The sequence below is a fragment of the Peromyscus eremicus genome, chromosome 6 (assembly GCF_949786415.1).
Source record: "Peromyscus eremicus chromosome 6, PerEre_H2_v1, whole genome shotgun sequence".
Taxonomy (NCBI): Eukaryota; Metazoa; Chordata; class Mammalia; order Rodentia; family Cricetidae; genus Peromyscus; species Peromyscus eremicus.
The window spans coordinates 16,240,120-16,257,658 of record NC_081421.1 but is presented as its reverse complement, the minus strand read 5'-3'; the positions used below and the strand labels follow the sequence as shown (position 1 = coordinate 16,257,658).

Below are 17,539 nucleotides of genomic sequence, written 5' to 3'. Positions count from 1 at the left end.
AGCCACACAACCGTCAACAATTTGTCCTGCCTACAGGATGTGCTGGGGTAAAGGTGGCCCAGAATTTGTGGGAGTGGCAAACCAATGGTTGGCCCAGCTTGAGACCCATACCATGAAAGGGAGCTCACCTCTGCCACTGCCTAGAGGGCCAGGACCCAGAGGCAGGATAGACCAGAGACCCAGGATAGAACCAAATATTACTGGGGAAAAAAAGTCAATGAAGTGATTCCTAATGATATTCTGCTATACTCATAGATTGGTGCCTAGCCTGATTGTCATCAGAGAGGCATCATCCAGCAATTGGTGAAAATAGACACAGAGACCCACAGCCAAACATTAGGTTGAGCTCAGAGCTCAGGGATTCCTGCAAAAGATGGAGAAGAAGAATTGTAGGATCAGAGGGATCAAGGACACCACAAGAAAACCCAGAGAATCAACTAAGCAGGGCTCATAGGGCCTCAGAGACTGAACCAACAACCAGGGAGCCTGCATGGGACTGACCTAGGCTCTCTGCATCTATGCTACAGTTGTGTAGCTTGGTCTTGTGAGTCTCTTAACAGTGGAGGCAGGGGCTGCCTTTGACTCTGTTACCTGTTTTTGAGACCCTTTCCTCCTACTGGGTTACCTTATCCAGCCTTAATAAGAGAGGAGGTGCCTAGACTCACTGCAACTTGATATACCCTGGCTGGTTGATATCCATGGAAGGCCTACCCTTTTCTGAAGAGAAAGGGAGGAGGAGGAGTGGATGGGGGGGCGAGCAGGTGTAGGGGAAGGATTGAGAGGAGAGGAGAGGAGAGAGAAAACTGTGGTCAGGTTGTAAAAATACATACATACACACATACATAAACAAAAAAAAGCAAACAAAAAAATGAAACAACTCAACGTCCATCACCGCCATTGATCTGATGACAATCCGGTTAGGCACCAATCCATGAGTGATAAACAAAATGTCACATGTCCATTCCATGGCATCTTATTTAGAAACAAAAACACATGAAATGAGGCCAAGGAGATGGTAAAGGGCTTGCCACACCAGTATCAGGACCTAAGTTTATCGCCCATTTCAAAAGCTGGCCATAGCAGAACACTTGTAATCTCAGCACTGGGGAGGTGGAGATTGAGGGCAGGGAGTCCCTGGGTCTTGCTAGCTGGCTAGTCCTGACAAATTGGTGAGCTCTAGGTTCAGTCTCAAAAAGCAAGGGGAGAACATGCATGGGTGAACTTTGAAAATATTATAAGTAAAAGAAGCTTATCTTAAGACTTTATATTTCATAATTCCATTTATATGAAATATTTAGAATAAGAAAATTCAGTGATAGAGAAAGTGAATTAGCAAATTGCCTGGGTCTCAGGGAAAAGAGTTGGGTTTAGGAGTCAGTGTAGTGGTTTGAATAAGAATGACCACCTTAGACTCATGTGTTTAAATGCTTGGTCCCCAGGTGGTGGAAACATTTGAGGATTGGGAGGCATGTCTTTGTTGGAGGAGGTGTGTCACTGGGAATAGCTTTTTATGTTTCAAAAGCCCACACTATTCCCAGTTAGAGCGCCCTCCCTTCCCATGCCTGCTGCCAAGCTCCCTAACATGATGGTCATGGACTCACCCTCTGAAACCACAAGCCCAATTAAACTCCTTCTATAAGTTGCCTTGGTCACTGTGTCTCTTCATAGCTGTAGAAAAGAAACTAAGACAGTTGGGGATTCACTGAAGACATGTGTGGATTTCTTTTACAGAAGGAAAATATGTGCTAAAATTAGAATACGCTGATTATTGCACGGCCCTTTGTGTGTACTAAAAATGTATATTTTGAATGGAAAATGATAAGGTTTACATCTCACATGGTTATGACTCCTCCTTATCCCAGAAAAAAAAAACTGTCTGCAGTGAGTGTGTTGTTTGCCCCTCTACTGTGTAACAAATTGTTCTCACATGGAAAAAAAGATTCAGTTTTCTACCTGTGCATATGAGAATTTTTCCTCTCTTAATTTAATTCATTTACAATCCTTTGTGTATTTAAATTAAAACATACTTTTCACTATTTGATGTCATTTTATTTTTGAAGCCATAAAAGAAAAAAAAAAAAGCCTCAACATGGAGCCATGCTCCATAGTCAAAACTAAAAACTGCAATCAAAACTAAAAGATAAACTTTTCATCAAACATCAACAACTTGATAAAACAGAGGAAATAGGAAAAAGATTTATTTGTGTAAAAGTGTAACTTTGGGCAAAATAGATATTTTGAAGGCAGGAACTTTGGGAAATAGCTAATATAGACAGAAAAATTCATAGTATTGATTCTATTTGGAGTGAACTAGTCAATGTGAAAACTGAACTATAAACCTCATAAATTTGACTTGATATTCCATCATTTTTACTTATCAAAATCAAGATGAGTTAAGGAGCAATCAAGGTTCCCAACATTCTTTTCTGTACAAATGGCACAAAAATATAATTTCAGCCGGGCGGTGGTGGCGCACGCCTTTAATCCCAGCACTCGGGAGGCAGAGGCAGGTGGATCTCTGTGAGTTCGAGGCCAGCCTGGTCTCCAAAGCGAGTTCCAGGAAAGGCGCAAAGCTATACAGAGAAACCCTGTCTCGGAAAAAAAAAATATATATATATAATTTCAGTTAGTAAACATACCCTAGTACTAAAATGTTGCCACTGTTTCAAATGCTAGACATGCTGTCATTGAACCAGTGCTAAAGATTTTCAGCAATAGATAAAATTCTCTACAGCAGTTTTTATGGCACCCAGTAATATCATATCAGTGTCCTAAATCAAAATCTTGGTGTCTTCATCAAAAGAAAATATTACAGTGTGTTTATTTGTCTGTATACACAAGGATATAATTCCCTAGTGTAACTCTTTTTTAAAAAGTAATCGTATTTCACTTCCATAAACTCACACTGCAATAACATATAATTAAATTATTGCCTCACTCATTCAGAAATCATAAACAATCCACTGCCATTTTTTACTTAAACTGTAATTCATTCAAAATCAAAACAAACTATTACATTATTCATCTTGTTTTATATAAACTAATTGTCCCCTTAGCAGAATTGGTAAAATTCTGAAAATCGGTCTGTGTACTTTTGGGCCTGAAAATACCTTGAAAGTCCTTTTATTTTGAGTTAAAGAGTATTAGACTTGAGAAAACTCTGAAGGAAAGTTAAACTTTGACTATATATAATGGTTATGCAAGATTGCTTAGCATTTTTGTTCTCAAAGAAGAGCCTGTGGTTTTTTTTGTGTATGTGGTTTTTTGTTGTTATTGTTGTTGGGTTGTTTTTGTTTTTGGTGTGTGTGTGTGTGTGTGTGTGTGTGTGTGTGTGTGTGTGTGTGTGTGTTTGTTTTGGTGATCAAATCCAAAGTCTTTCCCATTCTAAGCATGCACTTTACCATGGAGCTACACTCCAGTCTAACAGCATGATCTATTTAGTTCTTTTTTTTATTTTTTTTTTCATTTTAGAACTATCTCTATGTACAGTCATTCTTTTAACATGTACATATACTGAGGATTTTATAAAACAAAGGAGCTAGAAGTAAAACTTAAGTTTAAGTAAGAAAACTGAGATTATTCCAGAGAAGTTCCAAGGCTCACATTTCCTTGCTCATCTTTAACAACCTCTTCAAGCCCTTCCCTTGTGAACGTGTAAGATTCTGGCAGGCTGCACTGCATCTCATTCAGGATGGGCAGTGCTCAGCTTCTCTGTTGCTGGTATGAAAATGACCAGTGAAGGCCTGATGTTACTTCTGCGTCCTAGATTTGAAACTGAAGTAAAGGCATTGAGTAGATAAACCACTAGTTATTCAGTTCTTTCTTCAAGGGATCCATTTTATCCCCCTGGTGGTAAGCCTCTTGGAAGAATCAATACACTGTCTTTAGTGGTGGGGAAGGGCAAACTGAAGTGGTGATTCTGAACAGAGAGGATGCAATAAAACAGAATTGGGCATGAGATTTCTAGCGGTGGAGACAGGTGCACCCACAAGCTGTGATTTTAAAAAGGCTTTTTTTTTTTGCAAATTTGAATTTATTACATGAAAGAACTTGCTTCAAAAGCAGTAAGTCAATTATTTCAGTAAACAAAAGAAAAGGGACTTACTTTAGTAGGTATTAAGAAAAAAATTAAACAAAGTCTATAATTCTATTTCTCCAGTTGGCAGTACAAGAATCAGGAGTTCAAGGCCATCCTGGAGTATATAGCAAATTTTAGGCTAATATGGGTTACATGTGGCCCTGTTTCAATGAACAAAAAGAAGGAAGAAAAAAGGAAGGGGGGGAGAGATGGAGGGAATAAAGGAAGGAAAGAAGGTAGGGAAACTGTTAGTGAAAAAACAAACCAATATTATTTTTTGAAGCAAGAATAGATAAATATAAAAACAAAAAATGATGTTGTATATGGATATGTGCTGAAAACCGATATTTAAAGTTTCCAGCCCCAAACAATGGCAAACTGAAAGGATCTATTGTCAGGGTGTTCGAATATCTAATTGGCTCATTAGAGGCACTTAATTATGTCTCTAACGAATACCATATAAACAAGACAAACAGGTGGGCAACAGGTAAACAAGAGAGTCTATAAAACATGATAAAAAAAGAGTATGTTTGTACTATATAGTTAAGCAAAGGCTTTCTAAACAAAACCCTAAAGGCAAAGCTGGAAGATGAAAACTGGATGTTGACTACATAAAAATTAAGTGAAAATAGCCATAATTTCTGCTCAGGGTAAGACATCACCAGTAGCATTATGAGACAAGTAACTGGAAAGAGAAGGAAGATACTTCCATATTAAAACTGGGACACGACTCCATGGAAAATAGAGTACACGCTTATCATGGATAAGAATCTGTATTCATTTCCAGCACCAGAAAACAAGTCATCAAAATATCCTGAAAGAAAACAAATAAATATAAGTAAAAGCAGAGATATCATTGAAGTAAGAAAACAGTTGAAAAACAGGCATAACACGTGAATAGAGAGTCAAAGGTAAGAAGGACCAATGTCCCATAAGTATACTATAAGATGCTCTAATTTACCATAACAAAAAATGAACTTATCAGATGACAAAAATTATAAGGATAAATATATCAAATTTGGATGATAGTGCACTGGTTGTGAGACGTCCAGTCTAAAAACCACCTGATGATGTTCAAAGTAATTAGTATGTGTTTCCCTGTCACACAGTGATTCTATTCCAGGAAAATGTTTTTACAGGTCTTGATTGACTGTGAAAAAATTCATTATTACCACTACTGATCATAAGGAGCTAAGACCAGAGGAATGAATATCTAAAACATGATAGATGCACACCATTAAAAAATATACATTGGAAGCCGGGCGGTGGTGGTGCACGCCTTTAATCCCAGCACTCGGGAGGCAGAGCCAGGCGGATCTCTGTGAGTTCGAGGCCAGCCTGGGCTACCAAGTGAGTTCCAGAAAAGGCGCAAAGCTACACAGAGAAACCCTGTCTCGAAAAACCAAAAAAATAAATAAATAAATATATATATATATACATTGAATACTCCAGATAGATGATTGACAGATGACTAGATAGATGATTGATAAAGATAGATTGGTAGATGATTGATTGATGGATAGAAAGATAGATGACAGACAGACAGATGGACGGATGGGTGGACAGATGGATAGATAGATATGATAGGAAACAGATTGATAGATATATAATAGATGATAAATAGGCAGATATATTAATGAGTGATACATGATAGATGATAAATAAGCAGATAGATGGATAGATAGATACATACATGACAAATAGATATATAATAGATAAGTAGGCAGCTAGATAGATAACAGATTGATGTAGTGGGGGAAAGCTTACTTTCAAGATTGCCTGATTGTGTTTTATTTTTATATGGAAGAAAACCTGTGCTTCATCACCTGGCTTGTTTTTACACTTTCATAGTATTTCTGGCATCAAAGACAATTTCATCAAAAAATCTAGATAATTTAACCTTGCTAAGCTCTGACTTGTCTCTCAATTCACAGAAGAGTAACGGAGAAGTTAAAAAGTAGAAAGAAGCATTGAAAGGGGAAAAGGATGTTTAGCTCTGCAGACTGATACACCAAACCTGTGTAGACCAGTCAACTCCTGTTGTTCATGTGCACCATGCTGCATGCTGCAGGGTTCCCCTGGGGAGCAAACCGCTGCTGGGGAAAGGCTTCTGGCCAGGTTCCCTGATGGCCACCCCTTCATTTCTGAGGACTGTTACAGGGGTGCAGTCTGAGGATGCTGCACCATGGAATTCTGGGAAAGCCCCATTCTCAATGACATCATTGCATTGGGAGGACTGGATACTTGCCCAAAGGCTGGATCTGGTGGTTGTCCCATTCCATAATTTGTTAGATATAGAAACTGCTGCGGGGGTGGGGAGCGGGAGGGGGATGGCAGCTTGTGGCATTGCTGATCCTAACAAAACCCCATCCATGCTAGGGGAAGTGGTGACATTGGGAGGTGGACTGAAGGCCTGAGGCTGTGACATCATCATTGCCATTCTCTGCTGCTGCAGGTGATGGTTCATCAGCTCTCATTTTTTGCTGGGCAGCCATTTAAGCGTTAAGGAAAGCCTGCTGGGACTGCATCATGGACCTCATGACAGCAGCACCACCAGGAGGGTTTTCCATTTTCATTTCAAGTGCCTGCCGGCTCTGATTCAAAACCCGCTGGCCCTGCAGCCTCTGCTGAAGCTGCAATCATAGCTGCTTTGGGGTGTTTGTCCTTGGTCTCACGGTGCTGGCTCTGGGATGCTTCCCTTGGAGAGGAGAGCTCCCTTGCTAATCTGATTCATCATAGAGTTAAAAGATGGCGACTGTACCTGAAGGTTAAAGCCTCCTTGCATTGGAAGACCCTGGCCTGGGAACGTCTGTCCATATAGTGCTGCTTTCTGGTCCATCATCACTGCTGCTTCTTGGCCTTGAAAAATGTCTTATTTGGCCTCCAAAGCTTGCCCCTGATTCACAAGCTCAGGGATGCCCAAGGCCCTGTCAATTTCCTCCAGGCCTGTGACATCTGTATTGCTCAGGAGTGTGTACGGCTGGTCCAGCAGAGCTCTTTCATCACTCTGGCCTTCTGGGTTAGAAGGCAGCCCAAGCAGACCATCTAGAGAATTTCTATTTTGAGTCTCATGAAGACCTTGTTCCATAGACAGCATACCCTCGGGCCAGGAGCCTGGCTGATTAGATGGTGCAGCTTGGCCATAGGGGTTGACTTGCACTCCCATGGGAATCTCAACAGCTCTCATTTGAAGCATCTGCTGTTGTTATTGCTGCTGCTGCTGCTGCTGCTGCTGCTGCTGCTGTTGCAATGTTGGTCTTGCACCTAGTATTCTATTAGAATGAAGAGGCAAGGTGGGCACTGAGTCCCCCATAGCAGGTCTTGGCAAAGTTGCAGTGTAATCTTCTGCTCTTCCCAAGGGACTTGATCCCATAGGTTCCATTCTGCTGGCCTTTGTGTTAGCTAATACCCACTCTCCTGAGGAAGAAGTCTGATTCACAGCAACATTTGTTGGGTCCTCATGTAACATGAATTGCTCAATGGTCTTATTAATAAAAAAACCTGGAGCCAGATGTTGGGGTGAAAGCTGAGAGATCAGAGCAATAGAACAAGCCAGCCACAAGTTCTTACCACCAGGAAATCATCAGCCCAAGAGAGCTACTTCCTGTATACTCACTCCTTATATACCTTTCTGTGCCCTGCCATCTTACTTCCTCTCTCAGCCCAGCTATATCACTTTCTGTCTGTCTGTACAGACCTCCAGACCTCTGTGGTTAACTAGTGCTGAGATTAAAGGCATGTGCCACCATGCCTGGCTCTGTTCCCAGTGTGGCCTTGAACTTACAGAGATGTGGATGAATCTCTGCCTCCTGAATGCTGGGATTAAAGGTGTATGCTGCCACTGCTTGGTCTCTATGTTTAATATAGTAACTGGCTTTTTCCTTTGATCCCTAGGTAAGCTTTATTTATTAGAGCACAAATAAAATATCATATTGGCACCTTAATTCTCCTGACTATCCATCATTCTTGATTCCCAGGCAGTGTGGGCTGTTTTGGTAACACGGGGAAAGCACTGCCCTTCTTCACTGGAGGACCTGAGCCAACAGAAACAGGGCTATCTAGAGACACGGCTCAGTTATATGGAGGACTAACAGGCTGCACAGGCTGTGGACTTCACAACCCCAGAGAACTTGGTCCTGCAAATATCTACTGTTTGGTCCTTGGATGACTGCCATTTATAGATTCAGGATTGTTGTAAAACACAGAACTAGTCAAATCATCAAGAATAGTGTCTAGATTATCCAGGTCTCCAGATACCTCCTCCCTCATCTGTCTTAACTTTGGAGTCTTTGTCTTGGCTGGAGCTGGGATTGGTGGGGCTGCTGCACTGACTCAGCCTACTGTCGCTGGGTCTGCTTGGGGCTGCAGCTCTTTGGCAAGGGCAACACTGAGGTCGTCCCTGTCCAGCAGGTATCTGAGAAGGGCATTGTTCTCCTTCTTATTAGGACTCAGCTGCTCCTGCCTGGCACTCCCTTCTCCACAGGAAGCAGTACTGCTAGTGTCTTTCCCAGTGGCTTCTGCTGTGATGTTGGTGGCTTCTGCTGGTGAGTTGCCATTCTGCAGCAGCTTGTGCAAAATCCGGTGCTTCTCTTGCAGCAGAGCCCCTGCTCCTGATGTGGAGGGGGACACTCAAGAGGGGCTGGAGGCACTAATGGAAGAGTCTTTGCAATTTGAATCCAGGGGGAGTTGGTCAAGGAGGAATGGCCTCAGCCATCAGAGGAACATGTGTGTAGCTGCAGCAGTTTCTTGTGGCCTTTGCTTTCCAGGGGACCCTGCTGTGGGATGGTCTGTATGTCAAGTGTGTTGCTGATTGGTCAATAAATAAATCACTGATTGGCCAGTGGCCAGGCAGGAAGTATAGGCGGGACAAGGAGGAGAATAAAGCTGGGAAGTGGAAGGCTGAGGCAGAGAGACACTGCCAGCCGCCACCAGGACAAGCAGCATGTGAAGATGCCGGTAAGCCATGAGCCATGTGGCAAGGTACAGATTTACAGAAATGGATTAATTTAAGCTGTAAGAACAGTTAACAAGAAGCCTGCCACGGCCATACAGTTTGTAACCAATATAAGTCTCTGTGTTTACTTGGTCGGGTCTGAGCGGCTGTGGGACTGGCAGGTGAGAGAGATTTGTCCTGACTGTGGGCCAGGCAGGAAAAATCTAGCTACAGGACCCCTCTGAGTCTCCGGCCCCTCCCCACTGCTCTCCTTGTCACCGGGGTGCTCTCTGCTGTTTGACTGACACACTGAACTCTCCACTGCATTCTGTTCACAGTACAAGCCTAGGGGGCTCTTAGAGTCCTGCCTGCTCACTTTACTTGGCTGATTTCCAGTCATATTGGAACAGTTATCCAGTTTGGGGCCTGGTAAAGATAGTGGTTAAGAAAGAAGTGCCCACACCCTCACTGATGGCTTGTAAGACACTGGAGGGAACTTCTGGAAAAGTTGTGACCCCCTGCAGTGCCAGCAGATCCCATGGGAGAGTGCACACCTGCAACAGGAGAGAACTGATGTGATGCTATCTTTGGGCGCCCATGATTATGAGGAGAAATCATGATGTTTTGTTGGTCGGGGCCAAGACCAGGACTGTCATGGGGTTGGGGGAGCTGCTCATGTTGAGCCCATAGCTGCTATTCTGGTAGGAAGATCAGAGAACAGAACAAGCCACTAGACTAAACATAGAGGCCAGGCAGTGGTGGCACACACCTTTAATCTTAGCACTTGGGAGGCAGAGATCCGTCTGGATCTCAGTGAACTCAAAGCCATCCTGGACTACATGAGATTGACTCAGTCTAGGAAAGAAACAGAGCCAGGCAGTGGTGGCACACACCTTTAATCCCAATACTTGGGGGTCACACGCCTTTAAACTCAGCACTTGAGATCTCATGCCTTTGCTTGGGAAGCACACATGCCTTTAACCCCAGGACATGATGGCTGGGCAGAGAAAGGTATATAAGGTGTGAGAAGATAGGAACTAGAGGGTTTTTCAGGCTGAGGAGTTGGTGGGGTAAGACATGGTGGCTGTGGCTTGTTCCTTTGTCTCTTTGATCTTTCAGCATTTACCTCAATATCTGGTACCAGGTCTTTTATTTATAAAACCTTTAGAAAATTTGAACAACAAAGTTCAGCACGAATTGTCAGCCCAGGTACAACCAAAAACATCAAGAAGACTACCTCAAGATATAGGTCCAGATAAGTCATGACTGCTGCATGTGTTTAGGATTTGCCAGCATATCTCCTCTTGTAATATTGGAGAAAACCGTCAATAACAAGATTTAAACATTAAGCAACATCATTAAATTCCAATAAAGAAGTCCAAAAGAGGGTACACGTGTCAACATGTAAATATGCAAAAAAAATATCTATAGAAAACTAGGGAGGCAGTTGAGAAGCCATAAAGGGCTTTGCACTTTTGTATGAAAGCATGTGATTCCCTGAAGAGAACAGCAATAGTGACTTAAACCCTGGCCCCTGGAGCTTGCAAATGTAGAGGGTTATGCTGCTGGCTTCAGCCTGGTTTATTAGGAAATGCAGATGGTGAGGAAATGTTTGGGCAACAGGAAGAAAAGCAAATGAGACATTGAAAGCAGTGTCTTTACTTTCCTGTCTGCACAAAGCCCTACGCATTTGTAAAAGTTAACCCTCTGCTTAGGAAATGATGCACCCACTGTTCAGGAAATACTGCATTTCAACATTCAGTTCATGCACGGCTCATATCTCTGAGCTTTCCCTCGGGGCTTGTGGAAGAAGGACTTTGTCATAAATCTAAGGAAAATAACTGTGATCCTATGCCCTCTGGTGGCCCTGTGGTTGAAACTATCAGTTATGGAGCAGGGAAAAAAAAAAAGACAAAACAATGATGTGTTCTGGAATCCAGCCCTGTTACCAATGAAGCACAATGGGATTTATGTTAGGGTATGATTGTGTCCTATTTCCTGCAGTTACACAAACTAGTAGGAGAAACAGAGAATGCTGATAGGATGACTGAACGCTCCTCCCTGTGCCTGCTCCTTCCCTTCGCCTTCGGAAACCCTCACCCTCCACTGTAGTAAAGTTTCCGTTTTTCCTGGGAAGACAGCCCTATGGAGACCATTTCTATACATTGCATTCCTCCCCCCACCCCAGTGTGCAGCTTCTTGCCACTCCCACCCCAGTGTACTCACCAGCGTTATTGTCAGCTTCTCTTGCCTGCCAGTCATCTGTCAGTCTTGTCTTCCCACTACAACTAATTAATTTTGGCTTTTGAAATGGCTCTATTTTGTGTTCTGCTGGCACAAAATTGCTTTTTCAATGCGTGTGAATATAGCGCATTCTTTCTGAAAATGTTATGCCAACAACCCTTACTTTGAAATAACTTCAAATCTATAGAAAGTTAGAGAAATACTAAAATTAATTATATACCTAATTAATCCAGCTATGCTTCAACCTGATACCCTCTATCAGCATCCCTGAATACCCAAATACATCCCTCTGAAGTACCTAGGCCACATGGTCGTAATGTCATTATTATACACAGAAACTTAACTAACACATGTTTTTAACTCAGATACAATACTTAATTTTCTCTACTTCATACTCAAAATGTATCTCTTGTTGCTTCACCTTGGCTTTCATCCAGGATCCCATGGAGGACGGTGTATCACATGGGTTGGTGGTCACAGCTCTTTAGTCTGCTTTGTGCTCACGTGTGTGAAGGAGAACAGGTGAGGGGGGTGGGGCAGAGGGGCAGAAAACAACCTCATTTGTCCTTTTCAAGACATCCATCTTGGTATTTGAGACATGGTCTTTCACTGGGACCTAAAACTTATTAAGTAGGCTAGGCTGGCTAGCCAGTGAGCCCCAAGAAGTTTCCTGTCTTTACCTCCCCATGTCTAGGGTAACAAGTGCACATTTTCTTGCCAGAATTTCTGTGAAGTGTTTTAATCTGTCTTTTTAAAAAGATTTTATTATATTTCTGCATCGTGTGAAGTCATCTTGGTATCTGTAGAATAGTGTCTCCTCATTGAAAGTGATACAGAGACGTCTAGCTTTACGTAGGTCCTGGGTATTGAACCCAGGCAGTCATGTTTGTGCTTCACCAACTGATCCACGCCCCAGAACTCTTTAGTCTTCTTTAATCTAGAAGAGTTTCCTTATCTTTTATTTGACTTTGTATGACTTTTTGGAAAGCTTATTATAGTGAAACTTACCATATAATCTACACTTATCTTATCATTTCCTAATTGTAGATTCAGCCTGAACATTCTGGCAAGAGCATAGCCTAGGTAGTGTCTCCCCAGTTCATCACAAAAAAGAGAAGAGAACAAAAACAATGCTCTGTCACTGAGGAGGGAAAGTTTTGTCACTTGGTTATGATGGTGACGACCAGATCACCCCAGTATAAAAACGCATGCTTCTAAATCCCTTTATAATAAATGAGTGATCTGTGAGCTGGTGTTTGGAAATTAAGTGAATATCAGATTTCCCCAGTAACACTGTGTCCACTGTTCAGCATATGTTCAGGAGTTTCACCTGTAAGTGGCTGCAGTGATAATTTTCCTGTTTATCACTTCTACTGTATCACTCTGCTGGAATTCCTCTACAGAGCGGGTGAGGTGGCACAGCAGGAAGAGGCGCTTGCCACACAAGCCTGACACCCCGAGTTTGACCCTCAGAACCCACGCGAAGGGAGGGGAGAATGGACTCCACAAATTGTTCTCTGGTCTCGGCACGCATGCGATGGCACATGCTGTGGGCACACGTGCAAGCCCTCCCCCTACACACACACACACACATGCACGCACACACACACACACACACACACACACACACACACACACATCATGTACACACATCCACATAATGCACATTTTATTTTAAAGGCTGCAGTGGACCTATTGATGATGGTGGCAGTGATGGTGGTGATTTGAGGAAAGGCCTCAATCTTTAGCTCAATCTGGATTCAAACTCACTATGTAGCCAAGGCTAGCTTCAAAGTCACAGCAATCCTCCTGTCTCTGCCTCCTAAGTTCTAGAATCACAGGTATGAGCTACTACACCCAGATATGATTGTCTTTTTTTTTATCTTATGTTTCTGCATCATGTGATGTCATCTTGGTATCTGTATAATAGTGTTTCCTCATTGAAAGTGATATAGAGACGTCTAGCTTAACGTAGGTCCTGGGTATTGAACTCAGGCAAAAGGCGAACACTCACATGTTCTCCTTCATACACGTGAGCACAAAGCAGACTAAAAAGCTGTGACTACCAACTCATGTGATACATTATCCTCCATGGGATCCTGGATGAAAGCCAAGGTAAAGCAACAAGAGATATGTTTTGAATATGAAGTAGAGAAAATTAAGTATTGTATCTGAGTTAAAAACATGTGTTAGTTAAGTTTCTAATAATGACACTGTGACCGTATGGCCAAGGCACTTCAGAGGGATGTATTTGGGTATTCAGGGAGGCTAATAGAGGGTAAGTAAGTCTTTTTATTCAATGTGCTGTAATGTTTTTGTATTGATATTCATTTTGATACTCAAATTGTCCCAAGTTGATTGGTAGGAACTCCTTAAAGATGATATTTTGAATTCTTTCTTGCAATAAAGAAATCTCGTTTCAGTCTCATCTAGTTCCATAAGGAACCCTGGTCCTTCTAATGGAGATTTATATTTTAAAGATCAAAATCTGGGAAATAGGTGTGCTCCTTGCAGAAACATAATTTCTTCTAGACAAAAAGCAACTTAGGGGAGAGTTTATTTCATCTTAAAGGTTGCAGTCCATCATATAGGGAAGTTGGAGTAAGAATCCATGTAGAAACTTGAAGCAGAAACCATGGAAGAACACCTTTTGATGGCTCACTTGGCCTCATGCTTAACTAGCTTTCTTATGCAGCCCAGGGCTATCTGCTCAGGCACCACCCCCAGTGGATTGCACTGTCCTTCATTTAACAATCATGACAGTATATCGTTTCTACTGCTATGAAAAAGCACCATGACCAAGGCAACTTATAAAAGAAAAGATTTATTTGGGGCTTACTATTACAGAGAGATAGGAGTCTATCACCATCATGGTAGAGAGCAGGCAGCAGGCAGACAGGTATGGTGCCAGAGCAGTGGCTGGGCACTCACGTCTAGATCCCCAAACAGGAAGCAGAGTGCACAAAGGACCATAGGAAACTTTTAAAGCCTTACTCTTGCATCCTGCTTTGTGGCTTTGTTCCACAACATGCCTCCTCTAATAAAGCAACACCACCTAATCCTCCCCAAACAGTTCCACCCACTGGTGACTAAGTATTCAAACATATAAGCCTATGGGGGCGTTCTCATTCAAACCACCAGACAGTCCCTCACATAAATGCTCAGTGACCAACTTGATAAAGACAATTACTCAAGTAAAATTTCTTCAGTTGATTTGAGGCTGTTGATAAGTTGTTGTCAAGTTGATAGTTAAAAGCTAATTTCAGTCATTGTAAATAGGAAATAGACATTTTCATTCATAATTCTTCAACTATTTTTTTAGTGCCATAGGTCAAACCCAGAGTCTCACACATGCTAGGCATGTGCTCTCTATCACTGGGCTATGTGCCCATCCCCAACATATTTTTATATCATAACTGTACACACACGTTTGTGCTATTGTACCAGTTTTAGCTAGAAGGTACAAAAGGCCAGGAGGCAACTCCTGGTCAAATCACTCTGTTTATCTGATTGTCTTCTTCGCCAAATACTCTCTATTGGTCACTAACCAGTGATTTAAAAAAAAAAAAAAGCATTGTCACTTAGTGTGCATCATGTATGTTCCAGACCTCCCAATCTCTGAGGGCTCAGCCCCCTGAGACACTTGTCCCTTATCACTGATAAGACTACCTCTGAATGAGCCTGTGTGCAGCTGCCATCCACCCCAGCTTACTCCAGCCGACCTGTATATAAACCAAGAAGAGTCTTTTTCATTACCCTCTCCCTGGAAGTGGGGTGGGGGGGCACGGCATGGGCAATGACGGTGGGTACTGGGGGATGCTGGGTTATTTGTATATGCTACATGCTACATGCTATCTGGATCTGATCAGGTTCAATGCAGAATATACTTCTGTCCAGATCCCTTTCTCAGTTCCTGCTTTTTAATAACCACACATTTTTATTCTCCCTTCTTTCTTATGTAAAAGTTAGCATTTTATTTATATTCATCTGTCCTTTTTTGTTTGTTTGTTTTTGTTTTTGTTTTTCGAGACAGGGTTTCTCTGTGTAGCTTTGCGCCTTTCCTGGAACTCACTTGGTAGCCCAGGCTGGCCTCAAACTCACAGAGATCCACCTGGCTCTGCCTCCCGAGTGCTGGAATTAAAGGCATGCGCCACCACCGCCCGGCTTCATCTGTCCTTTTTATTCCATGTATCTCTTAGGATTTTGTGGTACTTGTAGATTAACACCCTTAATCAGATGACTGAAGATTATCATTTATACTGTAGATGGGCCTCATGCTATTATATAAGAACAAAGCCAGGTTTTCTCAAGAAAATGAAATTCTGCCTCCAGACTGCAGCATTAATGATCCTGCTGAAATTTCCAACTGCAAGCCTGATTGGGGATTTCAGACTTCCCAGCTCACAGCAGCATAAACCAAATTCTCAAAATAAAATTTTTGTCTATGAATATATCTACCAATCAACTGACTGATAAATATAGAATGAAAGATGTAGATATTATAGTACGCATGTAGATTTATAGAGATATAGAAATGTTGACATTAATAAGTTCCATATTTATATAATGATCAATGTATCTATATAGATCCCATGCAATACATTTACTTCTGAAGGCCATCTTGTAGTTGCTGTCAAGATGAATATTGCATGGACTCTGCTTCTTTGCAGAAGCCTAGCTGATTTCTGGAGTTCAAGGAGCAAGAAGCCAACATTATCACAGCTCAGTGGAAGGAAGGGGATGAGCTGGTGGGAACACCATATGCAATGAATATAGAGGTGAAAATGGTCAACTTATCTTCTGTAATTATACAAAGCAAGAATCCACAGAAGAGGTGACAGCTGACAGATGAGCCAAATAAGAGAGCAAACCTTCACTAAGCATTAGACCAGGTTCTCAGCCTTCCTAACGCTGTGGCTGTAATTGGGTTTTTGTTGTTGTTGTTCTCTTGGGGACCCACCACCCAGCTCCCAAATAAATACAGAGATTTATTCTTATTTATGAATGTCCGGCCTTAGCTTGGCTTGTTTCTAGCCAGATTTTCTAACAAATTATTCTGTTTCTCTTTAACTACATTTTGCCTCTGGGCTTTTTACCTTTCTCTATTCTATATATCTTTCTTTCCTTCTTACTCCGTGATTGGTTGTGTGGCTGGATGGCTGGCTCCTGGCATCCTCCTCTTCTCCTTTTCTCGCTCCTCACTCTTCTTCCCCTGAGCCTAGATTTCTCCTCCTATTTATTCTCTCTGCTTGGCATCTCTGCCTATCCTTTCTTCTGTCTAGCTATGGGCCATTCAGCTCTTTATTAGACCAGTCAGGTGTTTTAGACAAACAAAGTAACACAGCTTTACAAAGTTAAGCAAATTCAACATAAAAGAAGGCAACACATCTTTATCTTCACATCATTAAACAAATATTCCACAGCATAAATGAATGTAACACATCTTAAAGTAATATTCCACAACATGTGAACATTTAATACAGTCCCTCATGTTGTGGTAAAATTATTTCCATTGCTACATCATAACTGTAATTTTGCTACTGTTATGAATTGTAATGTAAATATTTGATATGCTGTCTCCTAAGGGGTCATGATCTACAAGTTGAGAACAAGTTAACTAGATTGTTTCTGTCTTATTAGATTATCAAACATTCCAAAGACTGATTAAGGCACATGATTGGTGGGACTGTGCAAAAACAAGCGCTCTCAGAGTCTCTGAGGAAGTAAAGAAGGGCATAGTTCCCATCAAGGGATATAGAGTACCTATAAAAACCACACATGTATTTAGATCAAGAATTCCCAACCCAAGCAATTGACCCTGAAGATGCAAAAATATGAAAAAACACAACAAATAATTCTGTGGAGCATTATTTGTACTGGTAAAATATTGGGGGCAGATCTCAATGCCCATCACAGATGATGGGTTAATAAAATAAACTATAGTATATACACATAGTACATACATAAAGCAGACGAAAATAAGACAGAGAAGGAGGAAGAAGAGAAGAAAAAGATGAAGAAGGATGACGATGATTAAAAACATCTTTGTGTACCGATATAATGTGATTTGGGTCCCAGTAACCACATTTGGTGGTTCATAACTGTTTATAACTCCAGCTCCAGAGGGGATCCACTGCACCTGGCCTCTGCAGGCATCTGCATTCTCATGTATGCACTACACAGAGACACACATATACATAATTTAAAATAAAACACATCTTTTAGCAATTACATTTCTGAATATGGAAGCAAGAGAAGTAAAAATAGTAGAACAAAGCAGAATC

The 17,539-nt window shown here is 41.7% G+C and overlaps 1 pseudogene; it reads right to left on the bottom strand.

The window, feature by feature from the left end:
* Nucleotides 1-6,108: 6,108 nt before the first annotated feature.
* LOC131912826 (nuclear receptor coactivator 3-like) lies at nt 6,109-9,721 on the bottom strand (annotated as a pseudogene).
* Nucleotides 9,722-17,539: the final 7,818 nt, after the last annotated feature.